General features: G+C 38.4%; 1 long non-coding RNA gene across 1 annotated transcript in view; it reads left to right on the top strand.

Moving 5' to 3' along the window:
- The window catches only part of LOC142030127 (uncharacterized), a 59,939-nt gene that overhangs the window by 12,845 nt on the left and 22,355 nt on the right, over nucleotides 1-24,739 (top strand). The window lies entirely within an intron of this gene.

Raw genomic sequence — 24,739 nt, 5'->3', positions numbered from 1 at the left:
CTGAAAAAAACTATATGACACCATATTTTTGATCTTGCATATATGCAAATATGCATTTCACTTTGCATATTTGTTTTGCGTAGACAATTGGCATGCTGTTTTAGCTGTTGTATGCCCTTGCAAAGAAATGCACAAAGAACTGCAGCCGTGCACGGTATGATATCAGTTGCAGGCACTATGTATATGTTTGCATGCCAAGTGCTGAGGCTGTGATCTCAGTGTGCTACACTTTATAAATTGATCCCACCTCTGCTTTTAAATGCACGCCTGTTGGTCCAGCTCTGTTGGCTGTCAAGCGGTGGGTGAGCTGTGGTCTTGCTGTGTCTATCAACCTTCTAGAGCTAAATCCTCCCACTTCTGCTCTAGGAGTTCAAGGACTGACACAATTCACACCCCTAATATGGAGTTATGAAAGATGAGGCACTCTGGTTCCACATCTTTCCCCTCCACACCCCAGCACAGATGCACAAACTAAGCCTGTGACTAAGTGTCATTTTGACTTTCAGCAGAGCGCTCATTTGGGCTTGATCTTAAGCATATGGATAATCCACTGCTATTGAGCAACTTAAATACACCAACTTTAGGGGGACTAAGCATGTGCTTGGGTGCTGAAATGAGATCTTTGGGTTTTTTAAATAAATTCATGCCTAGCTATAAGTACAAACAAATGCTAATGTACATGGTTAATGATGCTCTAGCCAGAATTGCTCATCCTTGCAGCTGTACATCAGAGTGTAATTTTAATTAGAGTTTAATTATCTTTTCATTTATTTTCTTCAGCAAGCAAATTTATACCTTGCTGTAAGTTTTCTTGGGAGTATAAATTAAAGTAGCATTAATAACATTATATTTGTCCTAATTTGTGTATCTACACTTATTTATCTGGGTTTTTTATTAGTCATAATGAAGTATGTTTGGAGAAATCAGGCAACTAATCTCCGTATAGAAGAAAATAATGCTAGGCAATATCATTATAATAATAAGAGACTGTTTCTGATTTACTGAATAGAAATAATAATATCATAAATTTGCAATTAGGGTTTTTAATATATTTTAAAAATTAATTGGAGGGAAAGTTGTCTGCATAACAAGGGTTTAAGTAGAAAAAAGTCTGTATTTGATGCTGGAAATGAAATTGTTCAAAAATGAACTTGAGAATTTTTTTTTTTTTTCAGAAGTTACCTATTAATGGAACTTACTGTCAACCTAACTTACAATTATTTAATACTTCATTATGGAAATTAATCTCTTCTGGAAGATATTTGTGGGGCAAAAGTTCGATTCGAGCATTTTTACTAACTTGGGGAAGTCCAGATTGTCCAAATTTTCCTATTGGAGTCAGTTATTCCTTAGACATAATGCCACATATTAAATAATTTAAGAATTTGTGTTTCTGCTGATGCACCTCCTTCAGTCCAAACAAATGCTTTGAAATCATTCATTGATATATGAGAAAAGTGGAAAACTCTTGTGAGCCCCACTGTATACAGCAGAAACCTCAGGCACAGGGAAACAAGGTACAATGAGTTTAGATAAAGTGACCAATAATTTGAATGATCAAATTTTTGTATGCTCTACTTAAAATGTCTTAAGTCAGCTTATCTGTACTGGACATGTAAAAACTTCTTCTGCATATTCTTTTGTCTTTCTACAGTCTGTAGATTATTTCAAAGCATTGCTTAGCCAGTATCCAGATAAGGGATGGGTGGCTCTATTGTGTTACTTCTGTTTTGTAGTTCTGAGTTACTTCTCTCTGCATGCCTGAGTCAGCTGGCCTCACTTCTCTGAGGCATCTAAAAGTTCACAAGACATTTTCTACTGTCCTGGTTTCAGCTGGGATAGAGTTAGCTGTCTTCCTAGTAGCTGGTACAGTGCTATGTTTTGAGTTCAGTATGTGAAGAATGTTGATAACACTGATGTTTTCAGTTGTTGCTCAGTAGTGTTTAGACTATAGTCAAGGATTGTTCAGCTTCTCATGCCCAGCCAGGGCACCTGACCCAAACTGGCCAACGGTGTATTCCATACCATGGGACGTCCCATCTAGTTTAGGAACTGGGAAGTGCGGGTGGGGGGAATTGCCGCTCGGGGACTGGCGGGGTGTCGGTCGGTGGGTGGTGAGCAATTGCCCTGCGCATCATTTGTACATTCCAATCCTTTTATTACTACTGTTGTCATTTTATTAGTGTTATCATTATCATTATTAGTTTCTTCTTTTCTGTTCTATTAAACTGTTCTTATCTCAACCCACAAGTTTTACTACTTTTCCCGATTTTCTCCCCCATCCCACTGGGTGGGGGGGGAGTGAGTGACCTGCTGCGTGGTGCTTAGTTGCTGGCTGGGGTTAAACCACGACATCTACTTTTATTCTTTCTTCAAATTTTATATATTTTTTGATGGTTGCTAATATAGGAGGGCTGAGAGTCTTAGATGCACATCACTTGGAGAATGATAAAGAAACTGTCTGCTCCTCTGACACCCTCCTCCCCTTTCATTTCCATATTATGAAAAATAATCTCTGGGGTTTGGGGTTTTTTCCCCTTTCCCCCTTTAATTCTGGGATGCGATCTTTCTAGTTTCCCCAAAGTAGCAAGACTTGCTGTGGAGCTAGCAAGTGATTTTCTACTTTACTTCCTATTTGGCAAAGTGCCTTGCACTGGCACATGATATCTAGTCCTAGATTGCCTCTGCAGAAGGCACAGGATTCCTGTTGTGGATGTCTAATGATGGGCAAGGTACTGAGGGATTGGAGGGGCTACATGGTGCCAGGGATCAAGGCTAATTGTTACAATTGCTTTTCTGGAGACTGTTCTGAGACTAGAGGATGTTACTCAGTAATGTGGCTAGGAATAGTGAAAACATTGTTTAGGAAGGTTAGGACCAACCCAGCAAGGTGCATAGTTGGTATTTACCAAGATTGTATTGTCTGTTCTGCATGACGACAAAGTGGTGGTAGGATGGGTGATAAACCTCTGCCTTGTAACTTCAGAGCTCCAACAGAATCCTTCTTTCACTAAATTCCATGTTATATTCCTCCAGGCAGTCATGAAGTTGACTATGAAATAAATGTGTTGCAATGATAACCTTAGACTTAACAACAGCCTGTGTCTCCTATAAGTGACAGAGTATTCTTTCTATTTCTTAACTTGATGGAGCCATTAAGCTTTGAGTCTCTTCAGAATAGTATAACACAGAGAGTAGAAACTGGGTAAACCAGGTTTACAGAACTTTTTCAAATGTTTTAAACATTTTCCTTTCTAAGCCACACAAGTCTTGCCTGAGGCACCATTCCTAAAATAAAATTAGGCTTCTGAAAGATTTATTGGCTGCTTTTGGAACTCAGTGTAGTCATCTTTTGCTCATTCACATAATGAGGCAGTTGTGAAACCCTGACTCAGGGGTGAACTAAGCCCTCTTCAAAATGGGGACAAATGGGAATGTGTGGTCACACACATGCAACTTCATCGTAGAACTATGCAGCACAAACCATGCTAGAGAAGGGCTGTGTACAGTACCCCCAGCTCCCTGCTATATCCACTCCTGCTGTATTTGCTGTGAGGGCTGCTATAGTCCACAGGTATTCATGAAACAACTGGTGCTATATATGGAATAAGGAGTTGCAAAGGCACACAGAAGCAGATCTGTGTGGTCCCTAGTGATGACTACCCTGCCCCTAACACAGTTTGTTCTTGCCTATAGTGACATTCTGATCTTTCTTATTTAATTGCCCCTGTGTTGGCTCTGGTTCGTAGTTGGGGGTGATTAGAGAACCATGTTTCCCTGCTGAGCTAAACAGTCTTAAGTGAAGTGTACCAAGTGCATTACATTTAGTGTTCTATACTTCACATAGGAAAAGACTGCAGCAGCATTTGAAGCTGTTTCTGTTGATTGCAGCTGAAAGACCAGAACTTCCTGCTGCTACTGCCACTCCCAACCCCATGCAATTTCAATGGCCTGTTTTGCTGAAATCAGCCCCCCTCTGGGTTGTTTACTCATCAAAACTGGTTTTGCGATATAGAGGACATCAAATGTATTTCAAAACATGGAATAAGCTTCAAACTAGATCCAGGAAAGGGTGTGTATTTGTGCACACAGCTTCTGTGCCTAAGATGCTTTTTCCCTGAAACCTTTCAAGAAATGCTCTGAAAAGTATTGGGTTTTTTCCCCAGCAGTGCTTGCCATAAGATTGATTGGATTCAGGTGGCTTGAAGTAAAACTGTTTCTACTCTGCACCTAATTCTTTCCCTTTGTCTTCCTGTGCAAATACAAATAACTAATGCAGGCAAACAGTAAATTGCAGTGAGCAGTGGAAGAGCTAAATGGTAGCAACACTTAAAACATTGCTGAAATTCAAAAGAGCAGCTGTTAGACATTTAAACCTATCATTCTCTTCCGAACATACATCAAATTTACTTCATAGCACTGTCATAAAAATGTATGAGAATGTAAATGCTTGAGTGACCCATTAATCTTTTGAGCAGTAAACATAAAATCTTCTTAACCCCAGTGATGATATAACCATACTTTATTTTGAATGAAGGCTTTATCATAGAAGTGAAGATGTTCTGTGTCTTTCTGTGGTGTATAAATAAGAACGAATTAATATTAAAGTCTGATGTCTATGAAAAGTGTACCATTATATTGATTGCAATATGAAGATATATGTAGTGAACAAAGCTACACTCAATTTCTGATGAGCACAGAAAATCTAATAATAAATACACAAAGAGCATAAGCTTGTTACTCATTGACAGCAATCACCAGTCTGATGCTGTTATCATTATTATTTACTAACTAACTCAATAATGAGTGTTTGTTCTTACAGAATTGTCCATAAAACCTTCCTTTTTATGTGTGTCAAATGATAAACCTGGTTTCTAAACTGTCTTTGTGGTGAAAAGACACTTAAATATTTGAACTGTTGATTGTTCATTTCCATGCATAGGCCAGTCAGCTTGTCTCTAACCAAGCAAACTTGTCATTTATATCAAGGTGAATTTTGCTTCAATAAGGACTAGAGAAATATATCTTTCAGCTCCAATTTTGGAACGTTACTAGTCTTCCATTTATTCCAATTTTTTCACATACCTTCCATTGCCTCTTGAAGCCTTATTTGAAAGACATCTTGACTAGGCTTTAAAGGCAAAAGGTATTGCTCATGAACAACAAACTGCTTTCTTGTTGCAGAGCTAGATTTAGCCTTGATGTAAATAGGAGAAATTCCATTAAACTTGTGAAGTTGTCCAGTTCAAAGCATTGTGCCCACAGGGTAAAAAACTGGGAGAGTTGGAAAACTTCTATGAAATAATCAGTTTCATCTTCCCATCCAGTCAGGATTGTTTCCAGCAGTACGCTGAGATTTCTTAAGCAATGGGACTTTGTGTGTGGGGAACTTAATTTATTCATAAAATATTTTAAACACATCCAAGTAAGCATGGGAAAGTTTAGGTCTGTCAATTTTTAATGATACTTGGAAATGGAGGTGATTCCAATGGAAGGGGAAAAAAAATGAGAAGAAAAAAATGATAAAACCAAGTACTTTAACAGCTTGAGATAAGCTGTATTAGTTTAACTACAGATGCAAACTAGCTGCCAGGATATGTACTCCATGACAGGCAAGTGTCTCTAATAAAAAAAATTTCCACTATGTTCAGCATCTTTCTCTCTTTCCATTGTTCCTTAAAACTGTCTTTGAAGGACATCATATTATATTAACTCTCCCTTTGAGACAAAGTGTGTCTTGGTGAACAACAAGTTACAAGGTGTAGGGACCTTGATGATTAGTCAAAAAGATTGTCTGAATCTGAAAACCTTACCTTAACTTGAAAGGCAGGTTGCAAAAATGAAGCCATGGAACAGAAGCAATACATCAGAAAGTAGAGTCAGCCCAGACTTTCATGTGTTTTGAGAGCTCCCTCCAAAAATGGCATGAAGGTAATGTACATGATTAATGTACATGGTAGTCTAATTCTTGTAATCTTTCTTCAGTATTTGTATTAAAAATGCCCTATTACTGCTGCATAGCTTTGGAACAAAGGGCTGGCTTTAACCAGCATCCTAGAATGAAGGAAAATCTTTGAGAAGGGTTGGGGTTGAGGGCAGTGGGCTGGGGGAGCAGACCAGCTACACTTCACCAGCCAAACTAGAGCCATCAGAGCCCAGGCTAGCACTACCTGCACTTGTACTGTAGCACAAAGTCCTACAAAATCAGGTCCCAGCAAATTGGAATGAGGTCGTGTGGGTAAAAGGCTATTTAGGGAAGTGGTGGAAAGGAAAGGTAAAGGAGGAAAAAAGTTTTGGGTTGTTTTTTTTTTTTTCACTAGCTTCTCCAAATCTTCCCACATCCTAGACTTCCACTTTTATTTCACAGTCGGAGAGAAAGGGGTGTGTGGGGGGGAATCTTCTCATGCAACCCACTCTTCCCTTGCCACAGCATGGAATGTTGTTGCTCCCAGCAACAAGGTCAAAACAGGTAATACTGTTCTTCATCCGTGGGCAGCAGAATCACTTTTGCCTACAGAACTCTAACAAAACAAAATTTCATTCTTTCTTCATTACCCTTACTACTTTCATAAAATCTGAGTTCAGATATTTCTGAGTTTACTCATGCTTTCCTGAATGATCTTCCTCTTATCCTGCTTCTTTGGCACTACATGGTTAGTCTGGGTAAGAAATGAAGAAAAAATGGTTGCATGTTATGCTGAGCATACATATAAAAGTATATGGAGTGTTGGACAGATGGCATTGTTGTAAGACAACTTTTATAGAAAAATAGCTATTCGTTGTGACTTTCAGTCTTCCTAAAAGTGTTCAAGTGTATTTAATAGTATTGCAGTGTTCATGGTAGATCTAACTACATTCCTGGAGAAATTCCCACAGATCTTTCACTTTTTGAATAAGCTCACATGACTCATGGCACCTGGAGGATATGGTTGAGAGATGTTAGAACACCTGCCAGTGAGGTTAGGGACAACTTGAACATACTTGATGAGGTACTGTGAGTTCTAAGCTAGAATTATGAATAAGACACCTCTGAGATTAAGACCACAGTATATGAAGGGAATGCAAAAGACTGGGCCTTGAGACAGGACAGGCTCTAGAGGTAGAATGCTGATACAGGCATTTAAGAGGAGTGGTTCTGCCCTATTTATCAACTTTTTACTTTGATTAAAGAAAGGTTTCTCACTCTGGCTGAGAGTGCTATTGCAGTCCTTGATAGCTCAAGTAAAAGGATTGCTCTTGCTGGAAAGACACTCGTGAGTTCAACAGTATATTCATTAACCAAAAGCAAAGAACTGCAGATAACAAAAATAGATATGAGCCAACAAGCCCTTAGTAAGATCATATTAATAAATGACAAAGCTGTCTGAGTTTTGATACCAATCTTTCACACACACTGTAATTAAGACTGAGGTTTGATAGCCAGTGTATTCATGAGCCTCCACCTGGGCATGTCAGAGCTTGCATGATCTTTTGTGTAGACTTCTGTGATGTGTATTTATTGAAGGCATGCACATTCTTCTGTTGCCCATCACAATGAGAACTCAAAAAACGAGCAACAGCACTTAAAAATGTGCAACTCCTAAGATAAATGCTTTCAGTAGAGTACTGTCATGCTGGAAAGAGTTCCCTCTCAGTGGCACTGCAAGTGTGGAGTTGTATGCGTGATGCTTGTAGCTGGAGCCAGGCTAATGTCACTGCATGTTACTTCCTCATGAGCACCTGAGCTCTGCTGGAAAATGGCTCTGTAGCTTTTCCCCTCAGCCCACTTCACAAAGGAAGAGCTCTTTTCAAGAGCTAAAAATTGCCTTCTCTTTCCATTGTGAAATCAAACAATGCTCCTACACTTAGGCACATGTGAATGTAGCATTAGTTAAACAGTTCTGGAGTCTGAAAACATGCACATATAGCTGTCAAAATGTCACTGCAATTGTGCACAAGATTATCGTTCTCCTCTCAGGTGCTTTCCCCGAAGTGCCACAGGCTGAGGACTTAGTCATCGTATCTTGCAGAAGCTTCAGTCAGCATTGCAAAGAGGTGTCTAGGGCAACGCACGTATCTGAAGTCACTCTAGGCATCCTGCCTCATAATTCTGTGAGTGAATAGGGCAACTGTGTAGGGCAGAGCTTTTGATTTCTTTTAATCAAAATGGAGTTTGTATTAGTCCAGAAAAGACTGGACATACTTCACATAAGAATACTGTCTAAGATGCCTCCTTTGACATTCAAGTCTCCATTAGAAATACAGATGTTTCTCTCAGCTATGCATTTCCAGTATAGTTCTGATTTTCTGTTTATTTTTTGATTGCCCTAAGTAAGCCACATCAGTGCAGAAAAAATCTGAATGGTCCATAATAGTAGAAAGAGGAATACAAAAGCAAACCTTTTTCCCCACTCATGTGCATGTGGTTTTTCACTCACACATAGAAGTAAGGACCAGTCTTTTTTTTTGCCCATCTCTTTTACTAGCTAATGTAGGCAGTTATTTAATGTATTGACTCCAGTCTGTCTTGAAGGTCTTGATAAATGCTGCTCCATTACATACTTAAAGGCTGCTGTGACTCACTGTTGAGTATCAATTCCACTTTTTTTCCCCCAGACGTTTTCATTTTGCTTGTGGCTTTTTTCTACTTTTCTAGTCACCTTCTAGAGTTACTCAAGGCAATGAGCTTTCTAGTAGGACAATTTGTAGTAGCAGAATATTTTAATTAGGTATTGGGAATGTTTCTTGGAAGTAAAGAAGCCTGTAGATGTAACAATTTAGATCAGAAAGCTGAATCTTAAGAGTTATACCTGTCTAGTCAGGGGACAAAAAAATATCTGAAGTTTGCAATCAAAATTGCTCTAAACCCAGCTCCTACCTTTTACTACAGAATACTTTGCAACAAACTATTTAAGACCAATAACTCTTTGCGGAAAGTACTTAGTTGGAAAATGTGAATTATGAGTAAATTAGAGAAAATCACTATCTGCTGGTGTGCAATTTGCTAGAATAAAAAAAGAGATGAAATGTATTGAATATGTTACTTGTTATGAATTATTTGCCCATTACAAATTGATGCCCTGCTCTTCTCATGGATCTGAGCCATACAGTATTTCTCATTTTCTCTTCCTGTGCAGTTTATTAATATTCATTTTTTCCAGTTTCTCCTTACTTGCAAATCTTTCTTTTGCAAATGAAACAACATCTGTAGCTAGCTATAAATATTTATCACTTGAGAACAGCCATGACATAAAAACATCTGAAGAGTGAGATTGGAGGACAATTGTTGATTGTGGGTCACTGATGCTACAAAATTTAGAAATGCTAAATATGAAGTTTAAATTTATAAGAGCCTGTATGGTAAGGCATACAATAGTTCACCAGAACAGTAAAGCTTCTCAGACCTGCCACTCACCTGAAGAAATAAGTTCCTATATAAGATTAGGAACACATTTTTAAATTAACCTTTCCTCTTGTTTGTAAGCAATGTGATGGGCTACTGTGGGATGTAAAGATAACTATATCCTTCTTTACAATTCATGTTTTCTCTGTAGGGCAAAAATACTTTGCATGTGCTAGAGAGCAAATATGCTTAGAAACAAATCAATGCTATAGGTTTTTTCTGGCAAAAAAAACCTTATAAACTGGAACAGTGACCCTCACCCAAATATATCCTTCAGCATATAAGGATTAAGGTTGAGCTTTTCAAAAACCCTTTTTAAAATGAGAGGAAATCATAGCTAATTTGACCAGTCACTGAAAAATTTATTCACTGCTTGAGTTGAAAGGTGCTTTTTGCTCACTGCAAACAAAGAATGACAACAAACATACACTTGAAAAAAACAAAATGAGAGAAATCAGCACTATCCAGATTTTAACAACCACATGGCCTTTGCTTGCAGAGCCATTGCATCAGTTATGGCTGGGTAGGTTACTTCCAGATTCTCCTGATCAGCCTCTCCTGAGGAAATTGGGTCCTTTGTAGTGAGAACTTACAATGCTCTGCCCAGGTCAAAGCTTCTTCACTTAGTGAACTTAGCCACCTTTTATGAAATGGATTTAATCCCTGTTCAGAAGATCAATACAAAGTCTATGTGCTGCTTGTCCTGAGCTCAGAAGTGAACCTAATTCCATATATGAAAGTAGGGTTTTCCAGAAAGTCAGGGTCAAGCTTAAAAGTGCAGGTATGAACAGAGCTCTTGGGACCACAGTGTGAGAAAGATCAGGGATGCAGACTAGCAATTCAGATACAGCAATTGGTAAAGTCTGCAGGTTTGAAAGCTCCTACAGGATGCTGAGGCACCAATTTCCATGGCAGTTGCTTGCGAAGATTAAACTGTTGTTATACTAGTAAAAAATCCTTTGTCCTTTTTCACTCCCTCTAGTTTTCTGTGTGGGGGTATTAATGGAAAGCAGATGTTGGAATCAGCCTGCAAAACAGAGATGTTTGAAGCTGTTGTTGCACTGACAACAACAGCTTCAAACCACACGGATGCTCTTCTCATTGTTGTTGCCCCCCGAGTGCTCGGTCATGCTGTTCCTGTAAAGTCACTGAACAGTCTCACTGCATTCAGGGAGAATGATAAAAGTGCTAAATGCCTATTTCATCTGTTGTATACCTAGCATATTCTAGAAAACCTGGAAAATCATTTGCAAGGTAGGACCTGAGCCATCAGCTGACTCCACTGGGACACAACTCCTTAATTTTTTGATGTATGCACAGATAAAAGTCCTTCCATGAGCAATTGTTTCCAGGGATAAGAGTGTATGAGTGAATAATTTCTCACAGTAATGGTAAAATGCAGCCCCTGTTGAGCTAGCTAACCCTTACATGCTCAGTATGTGCCTTTTTTTTTCAGCTAAAACTTAGTGGGGAAACTGGGGTACATGCAATGTAATTTCTCAGACTGGAATTTGCTCAGGACTTCTTGCAAGACCACAATGGAATTTGCAGTCATCACATTTGTCAGGATGTCAGCTGTACAAAAAAACCAGCATCTCTCTAACAGGTAGTAGTTTTATTAGTGGGCACATTTATAACTGGTTTATTAGTGATTCAGAAGGGAAAAATGCTTCTAAATTAATAGCTTTAATCACTTCTTGCTACAGCATGCACTTTCCTTAGGAACTCCCCAATCAAACATATTGACCCAATTCTCTCTAGGTGTAACTTCTCCAGACACAGGGAAATAGCTCAGAGAGAGCTATGGGTTGTGATTTGACCTGTACTTGTCAGTGCAATGTCTCAGTGCACCAGGGCTAGAAAGGAAATGAATACAAATATTTAGGTATCATGAAGAAGCCTGCCTATCCTGCTCCTTCTTTGAAGATCCATGTACTATGAGGAGATGTGATGATGGGTAGCAGAATCTCTTATCTGTGGTTAAGCCAAAGTCACAGCCTTCCAATTATTGTGATGATGACTTCTAAAACTACTAGCTGAAAGCATGTACCTCTTCTGGAGGGAATGAAAAAAATGAGGGGTTTTTTTTTGACTTCTATAGTCAACCAAAATTTATATTTTCTTAGACCATGTGAAACTTTAAGGCAATGAAACTCTTGGAAGTAATGTCGAATCTCTACGAAAAGTAAACTTGGACTAGTGTGTTCTTTGGTGACTTTATCGGCTTCTGCTGAACAGTCATCCACTAAACAGTCATCTAGTCTTTATAGTTCTGAAGAAGTCTGTGACAGGACTACTTGTGCTGAGCTTGTAATAAAAAATACATAGTACAGGGACTTTCACATTTCAGCGTGAACTTTGAGGATGTTAACTTCAGTGTCATCAGCTGCATTTATGGCCACTGTATCTGGCTACCCTAGGACTGTGTGTAAGGGCATCTTCAAAATTATGGCTTTGGCCTGGGAATAGTTCATCATGTTTTTCTGTCAGTTAGTTCTCTTCTGTCTCAAGCCAACCATCAGTGCAGCAAAAATGTGGATTGAAGTCAATTTCAATGGAATATTGGGTGCAAATCAGTTGAGTGTGGAATAATTTAGAAGTCCACTCTGCAGTCTCATGCACCATCTCTAGTAGGAGAACTTCTTTTTCCCCTTCCCCTTCAAGTAGTAATACAACTCTGGAAAAGGACTTTTCTCCACCCCCATCCTTACCCACCCATATTGCACAGAACTAAATGAGGCTTTTGGAGATTAAAGTGCTTTGGATTGGAAATCTGGAATAAACTCAAAGATACTTCATAATTATCAAATTAATGGGGTTCATACCTTGTGATCTGAGGAATCTGGTGCTCTCAGCCAAATTAGTGAATGAATACAGGATTACTGACTACTGGAACATCTCAGTTAGCATTTGTAGCCAAACATTGACTGACTTGTCTATCTCAAAATTTTCTCTTTTTTGCCTGTCCTTACTGTACTGTGGACAGTTGATGACTTATTGTAATCATAGACCTGCACCATAAATCAGGAAATTGGTGCTATCCATAACAGCTAACAAAATTATTCTGTGTTGTCCTACAGTCCCATTTCCCTTGCATCTTTACTTGTAGACCTAAGTCTGGTCATTCAATTGTTGCTTAAAGATACAAGGGTAGCTCTTCTCTGGGGTGGTACACAGAAAAGAATTGGCTTGAAAAATAGATCTTAACTTTCTTACTTGCAGTGACAGAAGTGACAGGTGAGTCACTACTGTCCACATCAGTCTGTTCTACCAGATAGATTTTAAACTGTAACTGTAATTTCTGTTTTAATCCTTTCCAGAATAGATTAATATAATGATAGAAGAATTTTTTCAAGAAAATATCCCAAGGCTGTGAGACAGAACCCCCCTGTTTCTAACCTGCCAAGAGAAAGGCAGAGAGAGATCTTCTGGCAAAACAAAAGCATTTAAAATGTCTGGAACCACTTGAACTTCTCTATCTTATATAGGGAATGAAACAGCATACAGTAAATGTGCTGAATCACTCTCTGTCCCTTAATATACCACTATATAAAAGGTCTTTGCCCAGACTCAGTGGTGTCTTCATTTTACAGGCAAGCAATTAGCTGAAAGGAAAACTGTAAAGCATGTCTTTCCCATTCCACCTTTGTACATTACTATATATTCAGGCTGATAGAAAGAACCAGACTCAGAATAATTCATTAGCATTTTAAGGGTTATATAGCATATTCATACTGTTAACAATTGAGCAAATCAATGCAAGGAGAAATGCTAAACAGTATAGTCTTTTTTATTTTCATGATTAGTTGCTAGAAAGTTCTAGGACATGGTTTTTAAGATCCCAACTCCAACAAACCCTGCCACGTTACACTGCTTCACTGTAAATACAAGTTAAATTTTTCTTCAATCAACCCATAAAAATAATGATGACAATCCACTGGCTTGCCATTAGCAATAGTGTCATTCCTCAGTATGGTGTCACTTCACCTTTCTGCCTTTATGTTACCTCCTCAACAACTGTGCCAGCTCCTAAGTTTTGCACAAAGGAGTGCAGGGAAAATGGAAGCAGAGAAGTACATGGAAGAACACCATTGATTGTTACTCCCTCCAGCTTCAGCAGCTATACTCACATGAGTAAATGCTATGCACCTAATAAATTGCAAATTGTTTGTGGTGGTGAATGAGGGAAGCTGCAATATAGATAAGCTAGGGTCCACATTCCTGAATGAATTTTTGGGGGGGTGGGATGAAGGGTACCAGGCAGTCTTACTCCAAACCACAACAGTAAGAGGACCTTTGCTACTTATTTTATTGGGAATACATTTGAAATTACACCAAGTAGCTGTGATTTTAATAATTTATTAATGATTCTGGATGGCTAACTGGAGACTTCTTAAAGCAGAAACTGCTGAGCTACTTTTCTCTCAGAAAGGAACACCCAAATTCACAGCTGATTTATTCAAACCTTAACCTAGGTCTTGCTATAACAGTTAATGAGATAAGTCAATATGCACATATTGGTGCTACTTTGAGACCTTTGTGTTGTAGGCTATTCATAACTATCCTGCCTTTTTTCTAAAATCCACACTACCAGTAAAAGAAAAGAATCTAAACTCAAACTGGAATTGTTTTCACCAATGATGTAGAGAAGTTAATTAACCTCTATAGCTTTCAAGCATAAGATGGAATAAACCTCTTGCAATCTAGAGAAATTCATAAACTTCTGTGCATTTTCCTTTTACCTTTTAAGCTCTTTAATATCTGCTTAAGAATTAAGCATTAACTTGAACAAGTTCACCTTAATCATTCATAAGGAAATAGAAAATTAAAGAAATCTCACTCCCAGAATAAAGGAGGGGGAGGGAGCACACCAATAAGTGAACTTCATTTTAGTTTTGACACTTAGAAAACTGCAAGTTTAGCATATCACTTAGCAGTGGTTAATGCTAACTGTCACTGGAATGAGCTGATGAAGTAATGATTAATATAGTCAGTGTTTGCAAATTAAATTCCCTGGTAAAATACAAATAAACCAAAGGACTTCTTAAGATGGTCACGTTTGAATTTCTCAGTTGAAAAAAAACAGCATAAGGTGGGAGTGGGGTTTTTGCTATTTTTGAGTATTGACCAAGCTTCCCCCCTCCCCATTTTTTTTATTACGAGTCCAAAAAATTAATGCAATAGAATTTATCTCAATCTGGTTCTTATTTTTTAAGAAAAACAGTATGTTCAAAAGATTAAATAAGGCCAAACTTTTTTCATTGATATACCAATGAGATTCCACCCCTTAGTTAATTTATATGGTAGACAGGTTTATCACTGCTAAGTTAGCATCATGTTTTACAACAATTATTTCAAAAAATCTTACAAAAGTGGGCAGTAAATTTAAGTGTTTTGTAACAGCTGTCTTCAGAGGCCATCACCCCATATCAGATATTCAATAAATCTTCTGTTGTGATAGTGAGTGCTTACATCATTCCAAAGACTGTTTTAATTGTTCAATTTGGCTATTAAATGTCACGTGAATATTGATTTATTATTATTATTTATTTAGTTATTCATTACAGCTTTTAGCTGCCTTGTTACTGAAGTTATTTAATTTACTAGCCAAACCTAGATTACTAATACTCAAAAACTATGTCTAAGCCTGGTGGTTCTGGTCCTGTTCTCAGGAAAAGTAAAGTCAAAGGAGCTGCTCAGTTACTTCAAGTACAGCATCTGTATCAGTATTTGTAGACTCAGAATATTAGGTAGTTACTCTGCATAATTTTATGATTCTTTTGAGTAAAATAAAAGGAGGAATTAAAGTCATGTCAAATCATAGAGGACACTGCAGCTAAAAATTTCCAGTAGCCCCTGATGCTCAATGAAAGCTCTGTGGTGCAGTACTGTAAGACCCAACATACTGCTTTCAATCCTATCCTGCAAGAGGGTCTCTGAATCCTGAAAGTACAGTGAGCAAGGACTGCAGTCAGGTATTCCAGGTCATCTCATAGGTCATCAACCCTGAGCTTTCTGCCTAGGAGATAGGACACAGACATAATTTAGGCAGGCTTCTACATTTACTACACTTGTAAAGAAACGTCAAACTAATACTGGGCTATTTCAGAGGTTGTTATTGTAGTTGGCAACTAGTGGGTCCAGTATATTATATCTCTGTGAGAAGAGATCTTCTGTTTCCTTCTTGCACTTCCCAAAGTTAAGAACAACTGCATGTCTTCTCTTGGGAGCGTATTTGTCACAATTAGGCAAGAGATACATACTACAGCGTATGCCTTTTCTTCCTCATTTTGGCTTCCTTCTCTGCTGCAAAGTAATAGGTCTGACTGCCTAGTGTGCTAAAAGAGTCATATTTCAGCAACACCCCAGGCTGTGTGTCTGAACAGCAGGTTTTTCCTCTGTTGTTCTATTGAAATTAAGAGCAATGGTTTGCTTTGTTTAGAATATTTTCTGTCTGATTTTGCCTATCTTTGTTTTCATCACTCCAGAACTTCTGAACCATGAAACTTAAATAAGGGCACTACCACCTCGGTGAGATTCTGCCAACCACAGCAGGAACCACAGGGCAGCAACTAATTATTCTTTCTCAATCAGAACCAGTGTTACTCAAGGATCCCTTTAAGCTGATGTTCTCTTTTTTTTCCTCTTTGGCAGAAAAAGTTTTCCCTCACCTGGAAATACTCAGTCACCGCAGAAATAGCACTTGGATGCCCTAGTAATCAAGAGCACTGAGATGTAAAGGGACTGCTTACATATACAGAATGAGGCTCCCAGGTGCCAGATGTAGTTATGGGTAACTCCAGCGATGCTACGGATGAACTTGTCCCATTGAGTTATTCTTTTATAAACTTTCACTCAAGGATGGAAAACACAAGTAGGGACATTTAAATACTGTGTTTCTATAAAAGGTTTCATCCAAAGACCAGTGGAGTCAGTAGGAATCTTTCCAGTTATTCCTGTATGCTTTGAATCAGGCTATAAATGCTTTCAGCCAGGAATGTGACTCAGAACTGACTCCTGCAGATGATCCAAGGTCATCGAGACAACTTGCTTCAGTGAAAAATGATGTGAGGGGCTAGAACACTTTGATGTCCTTGTCGTTAACTTTTACGCTGCATAGACAAGCCTTTTGCCTTATGAATGACATGAGAAAGATATGACCCTTGAGAATAAGGATTGAGAGAACAAAATTCAACCAGTTTTGTTTTCCTGCCATGGGTTACTGTATTGGTCTGGCTGTGCAAGATCCACACCTTGGTGTACAGCAGTTACTGAGAACCTTTCCCTGTCTATTCTCCTTAGATAGTTACGAGGGGTTTTATAGTCTTAGAACTTACTTATCAGTCCTGAGTGTGTACTTGGGCTATACTCTGTAATACTATTTACTCTCTCAGTTACTGTATTTCTATCTGAGAAACACAGCAATGAATGAACATGAAACCGTCTATTAGGTGGGGTCAAAAGCACTGTGCATCATCAGGATATAAGGCAAGAATGAAATGAAAACATTTCTTAGGGGCAGATAAAATGGCTTACAGAGGTTTCACACTCTAATCCAGTCAACCAGCCCTGTGACTACAGGAACCTTTACAGTGTAGTTTGACAGGTTAAAGTAGCAAGAACACTGATGTATATTATTATTTAGGTTATTTAAACTGCCGTACCTCAGGAATAATTCTTAATCCATCAGATTTTTTAATACAATATAATAAAGCATAACTTAAGTTTTGCTTGGAAAATGCCTCCCTGATACCTATAAAATCTCATGCATTAGTGTTCCCATATATTTCTAAGGCAAATATAAGCAAAATAATCCAATAGTATTCAAAGGAGGAAATGTAATTAGAAATAAAAATGTAAGATAACCACATCCACCTTCCCAAAAAGAGATTTATATTAAAGAATAAGATGCAAGTGTTTGCTCTTAAAGCTTTTTTACTCGGTAATTTCTAACAGAACAGCCCTCTCTTTCCTCTTGTTTCCCATAGCTGTCCCAAACCAAGTAAGGGCTATATTTATCTTCAGTTCTGAATTTCTGAACTTGTGCTGTCGTTCAGTAGCTCTTCTTGGATAAAATACATCATCATTTACTCTATTAGAAAATAAATGTATGGATGTATTATGGAATTTGCATTCCATTACCTTGGTTTGCATGCCATAAAACATTTATTACACCCTTGGGCTACAGTCTTAATAATGACTGGGTGAAATGCACTAATGTGGTCTTGGCCTTGCTATAGAACAAAAGATTAATGCTCTTTGATGTCACCCAGCTAATAGTTGTGCTCGCCAATTTGTCCCTTCAAAAGACATTACAGTCACACAGACAATCCCTGTAAGACTAAAGTGAGCAAAAATGTTTAAACCAAACCACAAGCTGAAGCCCAGTTAACCAAATAAGCATTACATTAGATTTTCATTTCTAAAAATAAAGGTATGCAAGTTCCCTTCAGCAAAGGAAGAAAGATCATCCATGCTTTATTTCATCCTTTCCTTTACTGATTATACCCTGCTGACATCAAGTTTAAAGAAAGCCATCAATATTTTCTTATATTTTATAGCAGATACAAAAACATTTTAGTTAAGCTCCTGGAAGGCATATATCAATACAGCCTACAATCCCAAGCCTCTCACGCCCTTCTCATGTAATAAATTTCATTTGCCTCTGATAGAACTATTGAATTTTTTACCTACCTGCTCCTCTTTAGAGAGAGGAGGAAGAAGTTGTCCCTTCAACTTTAAGAGACAACTTTGAGAGTTTTAAACTTTTTTTACAAAATGTGTAGCTAATGTTTGTGTAGCCTATAAAAAAAAAACCTATTACAATTAAACCACCCTGTTGTGCCAGCAAAAGTTGCAGTCTTGTCAGACTTCATTAATTAAGCAGTGAATCAATATTTGGATCACAGACGTTGGGGGAAAAACTGTAAGGAGGACCCTTGTGGTGCAGGAGGCAGGCATCTCCCTGAGACCGTGTCCCAGTAGTAGGGGGGGGTTCTGTGCTGCTGAATGTGCTAACTTTCTAATGATCCTAAACTGAGAAAGAGGGCCTGGTTCACCATGTGATGTAAGTCAGCATTGCTATTTTGAAAGCAGTGGAATGACAGTGACTTACACCAGCTGAGTATTTTGACAAGACTCTATTATTTGTCACACTGTGCCGTGTTCCAGTCTGGAGATATGGTACTATGCCCATTTGAATTTTCCACATAGTTTCAAGAGAGGATTTTCCTGCTGCTGCGAATTCATATTTTGACCAAAATGGTTTTGCAATGTCCTTTCCAATTGAAAAAACAGCCGCTGGTATTTCTAACTAGAGGTGGCTGTGCTTCTGGGATGAAGGAAGCCTGTATCTGTTTGAAGCAAAGCTGTTTGCAATTATGTAATGTAAAGCACTAGCTATATAATCAGCATGTACTAGATTAAAATCCTTTCAAAGCTCTAGTGTATTGACTGACAGGCTATCCAAAAGCATGCTTATATAGCATAAAAAAATTTATAAAGCTTTCAAAACACTAAAGTAGTGGTCATAAAGCAATCCTTTGCAAGCAGTTGTGATTAACATAGCAGATGAGCCAAAGTGAACATCTTTTTTTCTTTTTCTTTTTTCTTTCATATTGCAAGAGAAAGCACAGTATGTTTTAAAAGTCCCAGTGCACAGGGAACATGGCAACACAAAGAGGAAAGTAAGACTCTACAATACCTTTTGAGAAATAGATTATAAAAAAGAGTAAGAAATTTGTTTGTTGAATAGCAGATGGAAAATGTCTTTTTATAAGTAAAGTATAGCCCCACAAATAGTAGCAAATACAGTGTGCCTAACACTGGTCCTGCAAATGAGATGACAAGGAAATAATGCAGATTATGTTATTTTTTCCAAGACTTATTTTGAAGTAAACATTTTAACACTTCTCTAACTACGTGGCAGGCCTTATGTTGCTGTTTGTGTATATTATACATATCAGACATATGATGTATGAAACATCAAGCATTAACAGTAGGGATAGATACTAGTAAATTTATTTAGATTAGTAGTTTTAAAGGGAAGTCTTTACAAACCTCCAAATGTCTACATAGAACTTTATGCTTATGCACGCATAATGATTAAAGACATTTCTGTTCTAACCATGTATGTTTTGTATTACAAAGGTACTATCTTCACTTCAAACCCCAAAGCCTGCAGTAAAATGTAATAGGACCAGCCATGCAGATTTGAGGACCTAATATGGGGAATAATACAATGTTTAATTAAACAGCAGGGAAGTTAACTATCTAAATTCCAGGGCTTTTTAGCTGGCTGTGTAGAATCCCCATTCTTTCTCCTCTTCAAAATGCCAGATTACCTGTAATGGTCACAAGACAATTGGACTGCAGCATTAAAAAAACCTGTAGCAACACTGGTGCATGTGTCTGTGCAGTACCACAGGACATTCCAAGACAAATTTCAAGTGAATTGCAAGTGCTGCTTCCTCTGCTTGGTTGGATTTGTGATTAAGTCTCATCTAAGTCCTAGTTAAACCTGCCTCTCTTCAACTTGAGTTGTGGTGAGCTCAGGGTCTGGTGTCTTTGTGTTTGGAAGCTGCTGAACTGTCTCTGCCTGCCTGCCAGCTAACTGTTATAGGGAAGAATAAAGATATTCCACTCCCAGGTATAAAGTAGGCTGATCTCTTCATATTTCTTCTCCTGTATGAGCAGCACATCTCTCTTGGCAACTGTATTTATGCTGGCTTCTGCCTGTGTTTCTGTTTTCCCTTTGGCTGACTGGCGGGTCAGAAATTCTGCTGGTTTGCAGTTAGACTAGCAATACCTCATTTTAGAGCCCAAAACAGAGAGGCCAGGCCTGTTCTGCTCGTCTCCACAAACCCATCCCAGCATGGCAGCCAGATGTGGCTGCTGTTTGTGAGAGTTTGCCATATCGTACTGTGATGCTACATCTCAGAATCACAAAATATCTGCCCCACAAGAAGTTGGTCGTTCCTCTTATCCCAGAGCTTGGGCAGTAACACACGTTATCACCGTCAACTTTGCTTCCCCTTTCTCCTTACACAGATACTTTCCACAAACAATGAAATATCCTTGCAAGACCAAGTTTAACCATTAATGGCCTACTACTAAACCAGCTTAAGGTCTTGAATCAAAAAGTGCCATGACAGAATACAGAAGGTTGGTTGGGAGTTCCTACCTCCTTAGGACTTCTGTACACTTCTCTAGAGGTGTTCTCACTAGGAGTTGTTTCTCTAAATCAACTACTTTTCAGGAAACAGAGCATTTAAAATGCTCTTCTCTCCTCCTGCAACAACCCCAAACTGTATGTTATGGTTACTCCTTACTGTGATCCTATGTTATTTCCATCAGACTCTTGCTACTCAGTAACAAAGACATTTGTTTACCTCTTACAGTTTTACATTCACTGTATGGCCACAAACTCTATTTCAAAATTGTCACTGAATTATCTTTTTCACCTTTCTCATTTGTTTTCATATTCTATACACACAGAGTTCTGGCATGGCCAAAAGAAAAAAGGTAGCATTGTCCAAGTTGTCCATGTTGAGACATCTACATCTTTGATTTCCCTCAGTATTTGGCTTTTTACAAAAAGCATCTAAAGTTCAAAGTGAAGCTCCAGTCAATACCAAGTACAGTTTGAACTGGCTAGTGTTTCATGTTGATCACTTGAAGTTTAAGGAATAACACAGCTGGTGACTCTGTCTAAAGTCTTAAAGTAGCTTGTTCAGCATCATATAAAAATTCTTTGGCAGAAGAAAGATAACTCCAATTCTTAGCAGTGGCATTCAGTGGTTTTAGCTATAACTGCTTTTTTTCATGTGTTTTAACTAGTAGCAGACATGAGGTAAGAATCCTACCATACACCAGGTTCATTGACTGCACTGTCCTGAGCACAGCATCCAACCTGTGCTCTGAATCGGGCAGTAGTTTTATGGAATAAATAGGATGCTTCATGGTGTACAAAGCAAAGGAATCAAAATAAGGCTGTGTCACTAGTTTGGTTCTCATTACCTAAATCTTAATTGACAGACTTAGAACTACTAAAAGATGACGTTATTGTTCCAGATTTAAAGCAAACAATACTTACAGCATAACTGCTAGTTTATCTTCAAGGGATTTTAGATAATTAGATCAATGCACAGACTTCTAGCATTCAAATTATTAAGTGGTTGCCAAAGAAGGGCTATTATCCTCTCTGTATTAGTCTTTAGAAAGGAATTAGACACAAACTTTACTGAAGAGTTCCACAGACAGCTGCTGACAGGGGAAGAGATGAGACCCAATATTAGGCTCAGTTTCCAGGATGTGAACTGGAGGAATAAGCTCCACTGCCCCTGTGAAACTAGCCTCTTGGCTATACCTTTATACCCTTGCTCCTCCCACAATTCAGTCTCCTCCATCTTCCACCTGCCATTCTGAGCCCACAGTGATTGCAGAAAAAACATGGCTTAAAGTTTGCACTTGGGTCAGAAGCACACATCAGCACTGTGTAGCCTGTGTGGCTCTTCTGGCACAAAAGGCATGAAGGAGATGTGGGATGTAGGTTACACATTGCACAGTGAGCAGAAACCAAACTGAGTGGCTGTTATTGAAGCATGCACTTCATGATGTAGTGTGTGTCCCAAAGGTGAAAAAATGTGCCCTGTAATTGTATGGTCTAATATGATGTGCAAGGATGGCATAATAAAGCTTTCAAAATTAAATTCTTACCTACATCTTGCATATAGAGCCTACTGCTATTTCTTAGTCAGCTTTGAAGTGCCTGGTCTTAAAATCCATTCTCACCCACTTTCCCACACTTGTGGTGCCACCAAACTATAGGTTTTAAAGTATCTTCTTACAGCCTTACCAACTGCAATGCCTTTGGTAAGTAATGCTTTAAAAAAATCTTATATTTCATGAAAAATCCTTCTACTTCACTTGAATACTGCTATTATTAGTATCTGAAGTGTCATACATTCATTCTGGTGTTGATGTGTTAGTTCTCTTTTCTGCCATGTATTATAATGCCTTCCAGGTCACCAACATAAATCAGTTATTCAAATTTTAAAAATCATGTTCCTATTACAGAATTCATTGTATCCTAGAATGGGGACTTGCTCTGCATGAGAAAACATCTGTCCAACATTCATAGCTTGAAAACAGGAAATTCTAACAGAAGGGTGGCTTACTAAACTTTTTCTGCTTAGGCTATCTCAAGGAAAGTACTACAGTTTTTATGGCATAGCTCAATCTAAGAATAGTAACCTATTATCTATTCATAGCCAGTAATGATCACCTGTGAGCACTAACTTTGCTCTTCAGTACAATGAGTGCTGACTTGGCCACAGCCCAGTACGTTAATAGTAGCATTGCTGTTTAAACTGGGGGAAAAAAGTCTATTCATGGAGTGCCTGTGTTTGACATGCCTTTGGTTTAGTAGCCATTGAGTTCAAGGAGCTCCTGCATGTTGAAAAAGTTGTAAAGGGCTAAATAAAACCATTTATATATGGCTGTCTTCTACTAATAAGTTCCTGGATAGTGGAATCACTGCTGGCAGGTCAGTGTGCATCTTGCTTGCAGGCATGTAGATAGCCCACTTTTCCATGTGGTAGGTAACTCTCAGTGTACTTTGGAGATCATATAACAGACAAATTCTGAGAAAGTTGGAGTGTTTTTTAGGGGAGACATATATATATCAAAGTTGTTTGGTGGGGTTTTTTTCTTATATATGGAATTTGTCCATACCTATCAGTTACTGGTTTTTCTACAGACAGAAAGAGTGGTTGCCCAGTGTGGCTGAAAAAAAAGGCAGTAGTTCTCTGACTGAGTTTTCAGCACTTTTCTATAGGATAAGATGGGGGTTCTCTCTAGCAGGTCATCAGGACACATTTCAAAAATCCATCTGCTGCAGTGGGTAACAGCTGGGACAGCTGCCTCGTATCAATCTTGTGCTAAGCCTGCTGGAGATCAAACTCAGAAACTGAGGAAGAAGGGCTTTTGCTGCAAGGCACAAGTGCATGCAGTTCATTTAATTATTTCAGGAAGTCATGTATACTTTGCTCATTTTGGACCAAAACACATAATGGTTGTATTTTTCAATTGCTTTTTGTACAATTAATTACAAGATGTTCTTGGCTTGCCTGGATACCTGGTAGGAATGGTATGGTTGGTCTTTGCTGAGTCAATTCTTTTCCTTCCAATAAATCTTAAAGAATGTTATGGGATGATTTTTTTAGTAGGATCTTTGTTATGGGAAATGTTACAGGATGGCATTCTGTGCAACTCTTTTATTTGATATGAATGTGAGAACATTTGAGACCATAAGTGGACTTACTAATGTGCAGATGGCATTCAGCTGTCTCTCTCTTCTATCACACCAGAAGGTTTAATCTCCTTGCTCTTGTAGAACCAGATCACTTGGGAGGCTAAAAGGCAAGTTGGACCAACCTCAATTCAGATAAAATGGAATTTGGACAGATGGGGGGATGTTCCTGAAGATGATTGCTGACAAGGCAAATGTTGTCTCTGTTCTAAAGAAGTATGACTATTTTTTTTTTTTCCTCTGGCAAAACCTGTATGTTCTTATGACTTTCTGTACCTCTTTCAGTATTATCAACTTCCCTGCATAGGCCATTGAAAGAAAAACAGAACATTGGTGCCTCAAACTGCAACCTGTGATGGCCAACTCGTAGCAGGAATAAATATCATACCCCCAGCTTCTCATTCTATTCTAAATTCTACACAGAAGAGAGCATCTAGAGAAACCCCAAAGTTGTCATAGTGGCCATGATTTTCTTAGTCTGTCCTAAAAGCCCATCACCTAAATGAAAAGTGAAATAACTGAACATATAAGACCTCAGTAAGTCCCATCCATATTGCAGTGAGGAAGGCTGAAAACTGCTCAAAGCATGGCAAATCATTGTTAAATATACCTCAGTCTCAAACTGACTCTCATTTGGGATATCTAGTCAATTTGGAGCAAGTAAAACTTAGAATTAACCTTTAGCTATATGAATCAGTGAAGTCTGTGAAGAGCAAGTGATCCAGAAAAGCTGGTTCACCCCATGCTTTTGTTGATGCAAGCATGCATAGAACCATAAGCAATGTGTTTATATATATTAAAAATCAAGAAAGGAATAAATAGAGTTCAAGGAAAAGCATGACAGAACAGGGAACACTTTTCCTACCTGGCATATTCTTCCATTGCAAATAATCAGTTGATGATATGTGCAATGAACAAAGAATCACTGCATGAAAAACTGCAGCCTCCCACAGTTATTGCTTTCCTCATGCTTCCTGCCTGAACAAGGGAATAGAAAGCTTTCAATTTGATGTTGACGTTATTTCCTTGAATGGTTTTGTTAAAGT

Source organism: Buteo buteo, chromosome 4 (assembly GCF_964188355.1).
Source record: "Buteo buteo chromosome 4, bButBut1.hap1.1, whole genome shotgun sequence".
Lineage (NCBI taxonomy): Eukaryota > Metazoa > Chordata > Aves > Accipitriformes > Accipitridae > Buteo > Buteo buteo.
The sequence above is the reverse complement of the archived record's forward strand: the minus strand, read 5'-3'. Positions and strand labels throughout refer to the sequence as shown.